The sequence below is a fragment of the Balaenoptera ricei genome, chromosome 13, assembly GCF_028023285.1.
Source record: "Balaenoptera ricei isolate mBalRic1 chromosome 13, mBalRic1.hap2, whole genome shotgun sequence".
Classification (NCBI taxonomy): domain Eukaryota; kingdom Metazoa; phylum Chordata; class Mammalia; order Artiodactyla; family Balaenopteridae; genus Balaenoptera; species Balaenoptera ricei.
The window spans coordinates 9,762,566-9,776,798 of record NC_082651.1 but is presented as its reverse complement, the minus strand read 5'-3'; the positions used below and the strand labels follow the sequence as shown (position 1 = coordinate 9,776,798).

The 14,233-nt window shown below is 42.1% G+C and overlaps 2 protein-coding genes across 3 annotated transcripts in view; one reads left to right on the top strand and one right to left on the bottom strand.

Moving 5' to 3' along the window:
• Positions 1–5,693, bottom strand: part of TMEM131 (transmembrane protein 131) — a 276,973-nt gene extending 271,280 nt beyond the window's left edge. For both annotated transcript variants that reach the window (XM_059943536.1, XM_059943534.1), the window contains exon 1: positions 5,572–5,693. The gene's annotated coding sequence lies outside the window, so the exon portion shown is untranslated. The remainder of the gene's footprint in view (positions 1–5,571) is intronic.
• Positions 5,694–13,442: 7,749 nt separating this feature from the next.
• The window catches only part of VWA3B (von Willebrand factor A domain containing 3B), a 210,705-nt gene continuing 209,914 nt past the window's right edge, over positions 13,443–14,233 (top strand). The window contains exon 1 of the mRNA XM_059942767.1: positions 13,443–13,602. The gene's annotated coding sequence lies outside the window, so the exon portion shown is untranslated. The remainder of the gene's footprint in view (positions 13,603–14,233) is intronic.

Below are 14,233 nucleotides of genomic sequence, written 5' to 3'. Positions count from 1 at the left end.
CAATGTTGTGTTAGTTTCAGGTACAGCAAAGTGATTCAGTTATATATATATATATATATATACACATATGTATATGTAAAAATATATTTATAAACATTTATATTATATATAATATATTATATTTATATCTATTCTTTTTCAGATTCTTTTCCATTATAGGTTATTAAAAGATATTGAATATAGTTCCCTGTGCTATACAGTAGGTCCTTGTTGTTTATCTATTTTATATGTATTAGTATGCATCTGTTAATCTCAAACTCCTAATTTATCTTTCATCCCCCTCCCCCCACCACCGCTTTCCCCTTTGGTAAACATAAGTGTGTTTTCTGTCAAAGACAGACTCTTAAAAGCCAGAGTTTTTTGAGGAATATGTGGACTCACTTGAAGGAAAAGAAAACAGCCACTATTGCCTTACAGTATGATATTTCTTAAATATGCAACAACGTAAGCTAGTAGTAAACTCCTTGGGCTTATAGCACACATACAATTGTAAAACCCAAAGAAATTTATAAAATAAACACGAAAAAGTGACCAAACCGAGTATAATTCAAGTTGACATCTCCTGGGATATGGTGCTGTTGTGCGTGAGAATACCGCTGCCTGTCCCCGGCGCAGTCTCCACTGCTGGATGTGACATGATGACTTTTTCCCCACCACTGGTCTCTATCAAACTACAGTGAAAGCTTCTCACATAGAGGTAGCTTTGACAGTCATTTGGCCTTTACTGGGCAGAATGCATCATCTCATATTCATGGTATCCTTCCAGTTCTTGTCTAATTATTTGAGGCATTTAATTTCTGACACCAACACATCAATAAACACATGTAAATATGGTCACTCAAATCCCACCAGCTAGCAGGACGTCATTCAAATATTCATGAATTCATCAATAATATAGCTATATACAACCAAGCCCGTGCGCCACGGCTGCTGAGCCTGCGCTCTAGAGCCCGCGAGCCACAACTACTGAAGCCCGCGCGCCTGGAGCCCGTGCTCCGCAACAGGAGAGGCCACCGCAGTGAGAAGCCCGCGTGCAGCAACGAAGACCCAACGCAGCCAAAAATAAATAAATAAAATTTAAAAATTTTTAAAAAATGCGTAAGTTTAAAAAAATATATATAGCTATATATATATATATTTTTTTTTTTAAGAAGGTGAATAATGGAAATGAAAACAAAATTAATAAATTTCCATAGAACATTCATAGATATTCCAAAACAAATTTAAGGAATATAGGGCTGGGAGTCCAGTTTGAGAAACATTGTTATTGGCTATTCTTTGATGCATTTAAAAATATATTGGTTTCTTTTATGTTTAGACATGGCTAAGTGCTACATTCAAAGGGAAAGGTGAGTGGGCCTGGGGGAGAGGACCCCAGCAGTCAGTTCAATGTGAGAATGCAGTGCTAGAGTCACGGTGCCACAGGAGTGCCAAGTAGCCTGAATGGCCCAAGAGCAGAGCAGTGAGAATAAGCTTCACGGGAGGAGCAGCTGAATGGAGCCTTAGGCAGACAGTACAGAACAGTGACACGCATCCCAAAGGGTGGTCCATGAAAGGGGGGCTCAGGGCATCCCAGGACTCATAGAGAAACACCACACACAGAAAGATCTGGTATGGCCATCAGAGTAATGATGCTAAGGCTATGCTCAATTTTGATCATTGAGGTCAACATATTTTACCCAGTCAATTCAATCAATGACTTTCCTTCACCCCTTCTTCTCTCTACCCAGTGAATCAACAACTGTGTAGCAAGCAGAATTAACTGACAGGTTGCTTTGCCAACTGTAGCCCTTATACCACATTAGACCATATTAGATTCAATATTCTACCCCCAGCAATCAGGTTCCTGGGAAGGGTAGCCATAACCGTGCTTTAGGAATGTGTGGTCCTCTTATGTGTTACTTTGTAGTGAGTGAGTTGGGAAAAGCCCTTACCGGGTGTATTGGTTGTGGTCCCAGGCATTGAAGGTTTGCCAATGACATCAACACAGGGACTTGATTAAGGTTTCTAAAGCTTAGTTTCAGCTAATACTGATTAAATTCTTAATTTTCAAGCTTTAATTTTTTGAATAGGCTACACATTTATATGGTATAACATTCAGAAGATATAAAACAATATTTAGTGAAAAATCTTCTTTCCACTGGTGTCCCTAACCACTCATTTCCCCTCCCTGGAGGCAACCAATATTGCAGTCTTGGTCTCCTTCCGGAGATAATTTATGCACAGACAAGCAATCACATATATATTCTTAAAGAAAATAATTGACTAGCATCAGATTTTCTTATTGTAAATGACATTAGGAATGTATTTTCTTTCATTTAAGGGGGAAATGGTTATTAGTTTTTCAAATTCTAAAATAGCACATATTTATTATAGAAAATCTAGAAACTACAAAAAGGAAAAGGAAGAAAATGAAAATTCCCCATTATCATACCCTTTGGAGATAACTTCTGCTGACCTACAATGATTTATACTTCCTTCTAGTACTTTTACTTGGTACACACAATGTATTACGCTGAGGTCTTTTTGTTTTCACTTATGATAGTGTTTCAACCTTTCCGAGTCATTAAATGTGACTTCTACACACCGTTTTTAATGGCTTGTTTGTGTAGACCATAATTTATTTACCAAGGCCTCTTGTTTGCAACTCAAGTTGATTACAATTTTACACCATTATAAACCTTCACTTGTTATATGTTTAGTCTTTATTGATGACGTGGTAATTTAGGTGCAAGTTTCCTAAGGGAGAAGCTGTGCTTATCTTGATTAGTTATCTGCCTACAGCACAGTGCCTGGCTGTGTGAATTTAACTATTAAAAGACCAAATTTGCAATAAAAATGCAATTTTAAGGGAAATTAAACCTCAAAAAGTATTTATCTAAGTGAAATTAAACATCAGAAAAGATTAGTTTTCTGATTTCTCATGTAAATTGCTTTTTGGACGACTGGACAGCATTCTTTCACCTATGGCTACAAATCCTGTTGAAGACACACCAAGGGTTTGCTTATTCTCTTGCATAAAAAGAATTGTGACCAGGGCTCTTAAATACAATAACAAGGTCACAAAAAGGGTCTTCATTTTTGGTAAGCAGCACTCTCTGTGATTCTAACTGTAGTAGGACAGAAGGGTACACTTTACACCACTGGAATAAACAGGCTCTAGGGCACCCATATCAGCTGAAAACATCACAGAAAACACTCTCTACATATGACTGTAAGACAATGCCATTCAACGCATTACAAAAAGCTACTTTCTCAAAACAATCCCCTGTTCCTCAGGGAAGGTCTGTTTTAAAAGATGATGGTCACTAGACAATGGTGGTCTTGCTTACTTTTCTTCTAAGCCAGGCAACTGACCCCTTTTAGCTTGTTCAGTCTGCAAAGAAATCTTTTCCATCCTTAACTGTGAGTCTCCGCGGTGGGAACAAAGAAGGATGCTTCCAGGGCAAAAGGCAGACAAGGGAAAGAGGAGGGCAGATAGAGCAGGACGTCATGGAAGTTCCACTTGTGACTCAGCCAAAGGTTAACACCCGAAGTTAAAAAGAATGTCCAGAGACTGCCCGACCCTGTGTTGACAAAGCCTTTGCCCGGCCATAAAGACATCCACAAAGACCAGGGACACTGAGTGCTTGGTGGTAACAACAGTGTCAGGGACCATGGCATTGGGGCTCCTCCTCTCAAGGGAAACATGCACAGTCAGGCCCAGGTCTAGGTTTACCCTTGAGCATGTGAAAAGAAGTCCCCTGCAAATCTTTGACTTTGAAAACATTCACAGAGAGAGAAGGGAAACAATCGCAGGCTATTTTCTTCTCTGGCAACTAGACGTTTGACTATGCGTAGAAGGAAGCTCTTTCCTGCGTCTGTCTTTCCCTGAAGGTTACGAAAAGCACCTCCACTTCTCGTTAATTTTTTTATGATGATCCTTAAGATGCTGATAGAGAAATTTCCAGTAATCCCGGAATGATACTTTTAACCTTAACTTGGCCCATGTGTACCCCAAATGCATCTGACTTCACAATGGATCCAACACACCAGAGAAATTACAGTTCTGCCTCTGTCAGCAAAAGTTCATAAAGTCAGCTCTGTAAACTTTGAAACATATGCCACCATTCTTTTTTTTTTAACTTTTATTTTAAAATAATTATAGACTCACAGAAAGTTTTAAAAATAGTAGAGAGAGTTCCCTGTAGTTTTCCCCCAGCTTCCAATATTAACATCTTATATAGCTATATCAAAGCCAGGAAATTGACATTGACATTGGTGCTATTGCCAATATTCATTTTGACTTCTGACAGCATAAGAACTGAAAGTCCTAAAACCTAAGAAAACGAATAAATTCCATCTCCTGATAAGATCTACTGCTACCAGGTTCAAGCTCTCCACACTTCACCCTGCTCAGACTACTTTGGTTTTGTAATACCCAAGCCTTCTTTAGGCAGAGAAATGCGGTTCTTATAATCCCTCATCTTGAATACACAGAGCAGACCTCCCTTGTTCCTCACTCCCTGTGCCCAAGAGAGCTTTCCATCGTTCTACCAGGAAGGGAAGGTGCAATCTTTAGGGAGGTCTCTCCTGGTGCTGTACTTTAATGGTCTTTTGCTTTTTAACATTTTTGGGGAAATAATTATAGATTCACAGAGAGTGGCAAAAATAGTACAGAGGAGTCCTTGGTATCCTTCACCCAGTTTCTCCCGGCGCTTACTTTAATGTTCATTTGTTAGGTTACAACGTTTGGAAAAGATAATCAATTTGTTTGTTTGTTTTTAACTAGGAAATATAGAAACTTTTCTTTAAGTCCTTTCATCCAGTGAAAGAAAATCTATCATACACAAGACTCTCTTATTCAAGAGACTGGGCCTAATTATTAACCAATTAATTGAAAATGTTGGAACCATAAAACGATACACAGATCTTAGATACCTCATTTTAATTTGGCTCATGTCAAGATGTAAAATCAATCTTTTGGTATAGGGCTGTAGAAAAACTATTTGTACCTCAATGGAAAATGATGTGTTGCCTATAGTGTACTTTTCTGCCTTATCAGATTGATTCTGTAAATCTATAGTGTGGGTAACTGCTAGACATGCAAATTCTGTCCCATCTGGTAGAGATGGGCTTCCCCCTCTCCTGTGGAAGAGCCAGTCTGTGTCTGTTTGTATATTCAATTCAAAATTACTCCATGTAATTTTCAAAAATTTTTTCTTTGAAGCACTTATAACATCCACCTGGTTCTTTCATTCGATGAGTTTAATAGACTCTTAACGTGTGTTCATTTTTATATCTGAATGAGAGTCATGATTTTATCTTTTTTTTAGGGTCAAGGCTATTTCCTTTGAATATTTGTCCACTGTTGAGAGTTACTTCTCTTTTTTTCAAAAACCACACTCATAACATGTCACAGACAACAACGATTTCCAGTTTCACTCTCTGTAAAGTGGAAATAGAGCTTAAAGATTGGCAAGCTGAGTACTTCTAGATTTGTAGAACTGCTTGTCCCTTCCCCCAGTCATTTTCCCCCAGGGTGGGTTTTACCCATTCCTAACTCCATAGCAATGTTACTTAGTGACTCACCTCCATCTAGGACTTCCAAAGCATTCATCCTAAGTTTCACAGAAATAAGAACTTTTTTCTTTTGAGACAGGCTGTGATCTGGGACCTGGGACCCTTTGCTGCAGTGCTTGCACCTGGACAAATGTCTCCTCCAGCAACAGAATACAAAGAAACTATCAGGGACTAAAAATAACTGCACGCATGCGCAGTTGGGGGCGAATTATGAACAACAAGATACAAAAGGTCACCAATCAACTGCCGCTTCTGAGGAGCTTGGAGCAACAGCAGGGTCCTGCGCATGATCCCTGCGCACGGCACCACCAAGGGGGTGGGCAGACCACCTAAGCCACCCCTCTGGCCCCCGCAGATCCACTCCTACCCTCGCCCCATTTAATGAACCAGCTCACCCCTCCCCCCGCCCCCAGGGAGCAAGCAAGGGCACCTGTTACTTGTTTTCGCTCCCTCGTGCTGCCGGGAGTCCTAATAAAGGCTTGACTGAATTCCTCATCTAGCCTCTTATAATTTCTATTGATTAAAGAGTCCAGTATAGATACGGCGTGAGGGGGGGGGAAGGGGGTGGGATGAATTGGGAGATTGAGATTGACATATACACACTACTATGTATAAAATAGACAACTAATGAGAACCGACTGTATAGCACAGGGAACTCTCTTCAGTGCTCTGTGGTGACCTAAATGGGAAGGAAATCCAAAAAAGAGGGACATATGTGTACGTATAAGAGATTCACTTTGCTGTACAGCAGAAACTAATACAATGTTGTAAAGCAACTATACTCCAATAAAAATTAATAAAAAAAAATAAAGAGTCCAAGGACCCGTTCGGTAACACTTTTAACACTTATATTTCATTAATTTATAACTTATATTTCACTATCTGGGGAAAGAATATTTCAGGAGGACGAACAGTAAATATAAAGGCCTGTTCACTCAGGGTAAAATTCTACTTCCATTACCCAGTTTAAAAAAATCAGATCTGGGTTGGGATGGGAGGAGGATTTTGTCAGTCACTGGGCCCCGAGCATGGCTACTGGTGCTGTTTGCTTCCTCTGTTGCCCTCTGGACCAGCATCTTGGGTAGGTTCAAGGGCACAAGGAGACCTGGCCACGGCGAGAGTGGATTCTGAGCTGCTGCGAGTGTGCCGTCCAGGGCAGCCCTGGCAGAGTTGGCTTCCCTGGGCCCCCACTGCTGGTGTCCATCGATTGGACTGTCTTCACCCTTCTTGCCAGGCTGTGGGACCTCCTTTAGTCTGTTTGCATTCCATCCTCTGGTTCACAGCCAGGCTCCTTCCAAGTCTGTTCCATGTCTGTCCTAGCAGCTTGGCGGACACCTATAGGAAACCCAGACTGACCAGCCCCTTCCCTGAACTTCTTTATTATCTCTATTATCTCTCTGCACCTTTTCCTCCAGGTGCTGATTTCCTTCCAGGTGTATTTCCCTGTGCTTTTCCCTTTGGGGCCGTACATTCAGGGTTCTCTGAATCTACAAGCTTATACATTATTCACAATTTGCTTTCTCCTCTGCAGCCATGCTCATCGCTCTGGGCCCAGAAAGAAGTCTCCTGACTCCGTCTCCAACTGAGCCCTCCTTTCTTGAAAGGCAATGAGCTGCAGTTAAAGGCCCACCTCATATGCACACATGAAAGTTCATCCAATTCCTGTCCTAGAGAGGTGAGTTCAGATACATGATGTTATTTTGATATATAGAATTTAAGAAGGGTAGTTTGTTTTCTTTCACATTTGTACCTTACATCACCCTGGGAGGTATGAAGGCATGTATGTTTTATGATCCCTGTCAAATGAGACATGACACATGAGAAAAATGATCAGAGACTGTAATTAACCTGACCAAGGTCACACAGCTAGTAGGTGTCTTTATTCAGTGCATGGGCCCCTTGGCCCATCATCTCTGATTCCTATACCCTACAACCTTCCTTTTGGTACACTTTGGATAGGATAGGTGTGGCCCAGGGGCATAAATTATTTTATTTTATTTTTTTTTAGAAATTATTTTATATTTATCAGTTTTCTGATGTTTGGTTTATAAGCCCCCTAATTGGAAGTTCTATTTAAAATGAAGGGCCGTTGATTACAATAATCAATTATGTAGTCACTGAGATACCCATGTGTATCAAAATAGATGAGGGAATAAAGAGCAGTATGTCCCAAATACTGGGCACCTAATTTTATACAATTAACAGATACCTTTCAGTAAAGGGAGACACAATCACCTTTTTGCTTCTCTTATGTAAATAAATTTATTCTTTCACAGAATGGTTCTGTGGAATTTCTTTTTCACATTAGTCATCATTTACTCCTTGTCCTGTTCTTTCAGGAAATGTAGTTGGGATCTTAAAGACTTAGGCTTGCAGTTTTGCATTAGCACTTGGCCTTCATCAAGAAGTTGGAAAAGTTTTCAACAGAAGGAAGAAGGCTACTAATTATGTATTCTTTTGAAGCCATCCTTTCAGTTAAAGAGTTCTTCAAAAGACAAAAAATATGGCATTCAGGTAATGACTTTCTGGAGTTTTGCTTAAAATTTCACTGCAGTTAAAAATCAATACTTCTCTGTCCATTATCTGCGAATGATTCAAGAACCAGGTTAATTTATTGGTCAGGAGGAAGGACATGTGTGAAACTGAGTGGGGTGAGGGGGAGAGCAGGCTCTGGGGCCTGGAAGGTGGGGGAAAATTCCTGCCAACTTGAGCAAAGAGGTGGGATCACCTGTAATTAACCTGACCAAGGTCACACAGCTAGTAGGTGTAATTCGTTTAATGTTATCCTCTTCCTCTCTTTCCTCTCTTCCCTTCACTCCTCAAGAAGTGTGAGTATTGATCTAATTGGATCAGATTTCAGGATGCTGCTGGTGCCAAGGTTAGAGTGTGAAGCTGTCCACCAGGTATGTGGCTCCCTCTTGTGGGGGGCTCTGGGTGAGTGAGGCCTGGGGGGCTCAGCTTGCCCCATGGAAGCCTCCGTCACAGAGGGATTCTCCACCTCCAGCAGGGTGGGGAGCTGGGGGAAGGAGCCTCAAGTAAAGAAAAAGGCAGATGCCTTTCTCCCCGGGACTTCTGAGCTCTGAAATCTGAGTGCCCATTGGCCCATTCCCAGAGGCGGAGCAGTCATCGTGCCCCACCTCATCTTGCAATTCCTGCTCAGCCCCTCCCAGCAACCATGCAGGCTTTGGAGGGCATTGTACAAAGATGCCTCCATTTTTCTGTCTAAGATTTTATTTATGCTCTTCTCACTTCTTGAAAGGCACCGAGCTACAGTTAAAGGTCCTTCCCATACACACTTTCAAAAATGTTGAGACCAGAGTAGAATTATAACAGTTGAGAGATGAAAGATGGGAGGGAGGCCAATAACCTCAGAAAGATACTTTAGGTGAGCCTGAGGCCTAGCCAGAAAAACCTCACAGACAAACAAAAAACAACCCGACAAGAGGCACACTTTTCCATAGCACTAAATTCCTAGAGAAGTTTGTAGGGCATTTGAATTGGGGCTTATGGCAACATAATGGTGTCTTTAATAGATACTTTTAGAACATATAATCTTCAAATGATCATTATTATATTAGCATTTTACAAAAGCCCTTGGCATATAATATTATAAACCCTATCTCTGTGACAGCATTTCTATTTGAGTAAGAAACTCTTAGTATATAATTTTAGATGAAGCTGGACCGTGTGTGTGTGTGTGTGTGTGTGTGTGTGTGTGTGTGTTTTCTGAGTTTCCGTATACTCCATGTGCCCTTGCTGCCACATTCCACCAGGCAGCCTCTTCTCTACTTTATTTCCACGTAGCACAGTGGAAAGTAGAGTGTGTTCGCCTGCAACTCTTTCTGACTGCTGTTCTCCAAAAGCCCAAGCCTTGGTTTATATGGCAGAGAGAAATTCCCACTGCCCAGTGATTATCCTGTGCTTCCCAAAGTTCCCCATCTCCTAGTAATGAGGTGGGATCATGTGACTTGCTCTGGCCAATGAGCTGTTAGTGGAAGCAAACATATGACTGCATCAATATAATTGTGTGCGTGTGTGTGTGTGTGTGTGTGTGTGTGTGTATACGTACGTATTAACATAAAATGTTTGCATTTGTTCTGTAACTTGATTAAAAAATAACTCAATAACATACCTTGGAGATCTTTCTACATTATTACAAATAAACTTATTTTTTTAAACTACTATATTACAATGAGAATAGACCATAATTTCAACTACTTCCTTATTGATAGACATTTAGATGATTTCCATTATTTTGCTATTATAAAAACACTTTTACATATTCTCAAGGAAACCAAGTGAAATCGCTTGTTATAAAAGTATGTACTTTTACAATTTTTAAAAAACTGATTTAAAAAATATTCTATTATATTCAAATTACTGGTATTTTACCTGGGATTTTCACAATTAGATTCATCAGTGAGAATGTTGTAATTTGTTTAATGTTATCCTCTTCCTCTCTTTCCTCTCTTCCCTTCATTCCTCAATAAGTGTGAGTATTGATCTAATTGAATCAGATTTCAGGATGCTGCTGGTGCCAAGGTTAGAGTGTGAAGCTGTCCACCAGGTATGTTTCTCCCTCTGGCACTTAGCTCTTTCGCAAAGGGGAGAAGAGGGCAGCAAAACCAGAGCTTACCTCTTCTGGTGGGCAGACCCTCTTCTCTCCTCCTCCCACCACACATTTGCCCCTCCAGGCTTGGCAAGACGCTGGTAGAGAGATCTGAGCTTAGAAGGAGAGAGAGGCCCTAGCCTTGTGCCCAAGTCTTGTGCACACAAAGTGTTGCCAGGTCACCCTGCCATAGGGTTAGAGGACCCTAAAATGAGGAAATGTCTTATCTCCCATTGCCATTTCCTGTTTGTCTACGCCTCTGCTTAGGAACCACAAGACGAGGATGACTCAGCCAAGGCAAGATTCATGCCCATTCCTGAATATCTCTTCCATATGATCAAAATCTCATACCAGGAGTGTTGGTTTTGCCAGCTTTTGGTGTAAATATCTATTTTGAGCAGTGATTTAAAATTTTCAAGTGTTTGGGACTTCCTGCTTAGATAAAATATTGTTGTTCAAGTCTTAATTCAGCTATTGGGATATGACTATAGACTCAAAGGCATCCAGTTCATTGAAAAGCCACACTGAGTTGCAAAGGGGTTGATTAACAGGAAGTGCGGAAGGCAGAGGCAATTAGAAAATGGACCTGCTTTATGCCATTTAAAATTGAAATGTGTTCTGTTAAAAGCCCATTCAAGTCCAGTGAGGTTTTCATTGTGGCATTAATATCCAGTTCTAAATGAATACTGTACAGCTGAGACAGCAGAACATTTCTTTTGGAGAAAACTAAAGCCAACAATTGATCATCACAGCACGTAATTACGAGGGTGGGGTGTTGAGGCAGGCTGCCTGGGTTCAAATTCTCCAGCCCCCCTTTACTTGCTGAGTAGCCTTGGAGAAGTTGCTTGATCTTATGTCTCAGTTTCCTTGTCTGTCAAATGGGGATAATCATGGTATTTCCCTCCTGGAGTTTTTGTGAGGATTGAATGAAGTGATATATTTAAAGTGCTTAGAGCATTGTCTGGCATTCAAGAAATTTTAGCTATTATTTTTAAATGTCGAGTAACAGTGAACATAGTCATTGTCAAGGGCAGAAGAGTTATCCTTAAAAGCTCTGTTCCTCATGAAAGGTGTTAGGTTGAGAGCCGCAAGCCTAAATTCACTCCTCAAACAAAGAACAATGAACTGAAGAACGTCACAATATATACAAATGTCTGTTTGGACTTCGCCCACCCCAACTATCTCAGGCAGCCCCTGGGCAGCCAAACTCCCTGGACCAACAGTGCCAACCAGGGTTCAAGAGCAACTGCTGCCTGATCCAGGTGCTTCACTCCCCACTTCCTCCTTTCTATTTGGGAATGCTACTGTGTTAATTCTCTCTCAGACTCTTTCTCATACATACATACAATTCTCTTGAATTAACATTCTAATTTTTCTCTGGTTCCAGTTTTTGTGGTGGGCTCAGGGAAATTGCTTTTCCTCCTTTTTTTCATTTATCATCATCCCTGCCCCTCGCCCACCGAGATTCTAATCATGATCATAAGCCCAGCAGTGCCAGTGATAGGCTTGTTTAAGGAAAAGGAAAAACCATTCAACCTGAAAAGTAACCAGCACAAAGGTCAAATAACAATGTAAGGGCTGTCACAAGGCAGGACGCAGTGCCAGGAGTGTGGCACTGACAATTGATGCTCTGAGTCTGGACAGGTGGAAAGAAATGATTGGGGCTGGTGTGTCCCCAAGGGCCAAGTGAAGACAGAGGAGCTTGTGCTTGCCGTGTAGGCCCTGGGCAGGTCTGTGGCTCCCAAGTTGTGGTAATTCAGGTGAAGGGGATGTTGGAGTAAAGGCACGTGTGGTCAAAGGCAGGGACCAGGTTAGTCTCCCTGCTGGATGGAGGGTTTGAGCTGTGGACAAAGAGGCTGAAAGTACAATATGGGCCCTGAATGATAAACTCAGGTTAGACATTACTTTAAGGATGGGAGTGAAATAATAAATGTCAATTACTGAGTTTGATGGTAGGATACAAAATATCTGTAAAATGTAAATTCAAAACAAACGTGTGACAGTTCAGTCCAATGGCATATCACAACCGTGCTAAAGGTATTCTTATGCCAGACCAGCAAACAAAAATGAGGTGAACCATCCTGTGGCTGGCTGAACTGAAGTCCATATCAGCTTTGCAATACTTCAAAATGGCCTAAACTTCTGCTCACTTATCTGTCTACAATTTAAATAATTAATATTTAACATTTCCTAAGAATTTATGCTTATAGGCACATAAACATAAGTGACAGAAGCATAGAGTCATCTGCAGTGACTTGCATATAACTGGCAAGTGTCCCAGGGAAGGGAGAAGGCATGGGGTGAAGGTGGAGACAGGAGCGCCTGGCATGACAGCATGAGGCAGTGGGTTTGGCTCAGCGCATGCTGTGTGCTCCATCTCACCCACCTGACCCAGGAATATGAGTCTGGCAGGGTGTGGACAGCAGGGATTAAGGTGGCATTGGCAAACGTGGGTGTGGGCGTGGCCGCTGTGCTACTTGCCTTCTGAACAGAATCTTCAGTACTGCTGAGTTTTTGTTTGTTTTTTGGGGGTGTGGTTGGCAGATGTCATTTGCAGGGCCAGTGGTACACAATCTACTACCTTTGCGTAATGATTTATGATCTGAGATCAAACCTTTCCGTACTTTTAAAGTTATAAAGGCATTAAAAGAATGTAGGAAAAGTAAACCCCTGTAGATGAAGTAGACTTTTCTGTCGAGGACAGAATTATTCAGTTCTAATATTAACTATGTTTTATTAGATCTTTGAGCCTACAAATAATCTGGTTACTTTTTGAGTTTTAAAATCTAAGACACAGTTTAATATCCCAATACATATAGTAAAACAATTCTTGCCTGTGGGATCTCCTCTTAAGGATTTAAAGACGCTTTTCACAAGCACAATTTTATTTCCGAGTGACTGAAAAATCACAGGCGCATATTTCGAGCTCTTTGCTTACTCGTTAAGGTACAAATAAAGTAAGAGAAAATAATGCCTATAGGAATACTTATATCCAAAGATATGAGGAATTTTGGTAACTGAAGCGCCCTCCCCCACAATTGCAAGTTTGCAAAACTGCAGCTCACTGTCCTTCCAATCCGGCTGTCTCAGCTGGACCCGGTACCCAGCCCCGCGCCGCTCCCCGTGGGAACCGCCTGGGAGCCCCGCCCCCTCTGCTCTGGCTCCGCCTCCACGAGGGTCGGCTTGGGAAGCCGCGCCTTGATTGGCGGTGTCCGAGCAACCGCGGCGACGCAGTGGTGAACAGGTCGCGCTCGGGTCACGGAGATATGGAAAGGCTGGAATCCTAACGCGCCAAGCGCGGACTCTGGGCCAGCTTTATCAACCAACGGGATGCGTGGCTCGCCAGTCCTCTCGGGCCAGACGGCGTCCCGAGCATGGGAGGGTGGCTGCTGAACAGGAATCGCCTTGTCTTTCATCTGACAGGTTGCCTAGTAAGTGTGGGACGCTATCCCCTCACGTCAGAACCTCTGAGGTGCCGAGGTTTCCAGCAAGCTGCATAGGGAAACCTTGGGATCATACAGTTTCCGAGCTGGACTAGCCCCCGCTTACAGATGCGGAAAGAGGCCCAGAAAAGCGCAGCGACTTGCTCTGACTCACTTAACTAATTCCTACGAGGGTCAGACCCAAAAACAAGGAACCGACCCCTCCTATTTCAGAGCTCTTTGCATCATACCTCACTCCCAGGGAAAGCTCGGTCGCTGTGGTAGAGAACCAGCTTAGAAAAGTTTTGTCTGTACTATAGGCCAGCAGTAATAAGGTGAAGCAGGTAGAGTTTTCCAAATATTTAAGCTGAATTAATGCATAATTAAGTCATGCACGGTCCCTCAACCTCTGACCATATAGGACCTGCTCTCTTAAGGCGTCAGGACTTCCACAGGGGCTCACCGCAGGACAGCCCTGGGGCAGCTCTTGGCCGCCTAGAACCGGCAGACCCTAGCAGCCCCAGGCTGGCTGTACCTGGAGCCCCTAGTTACCTTGGTTGGGACCTTTTGGACTGTGCCAGCTTAATCAACTTTATATTTTTTCCCCAAATTCTGCCTGCCCGACCCTGCCTTCAGCTCA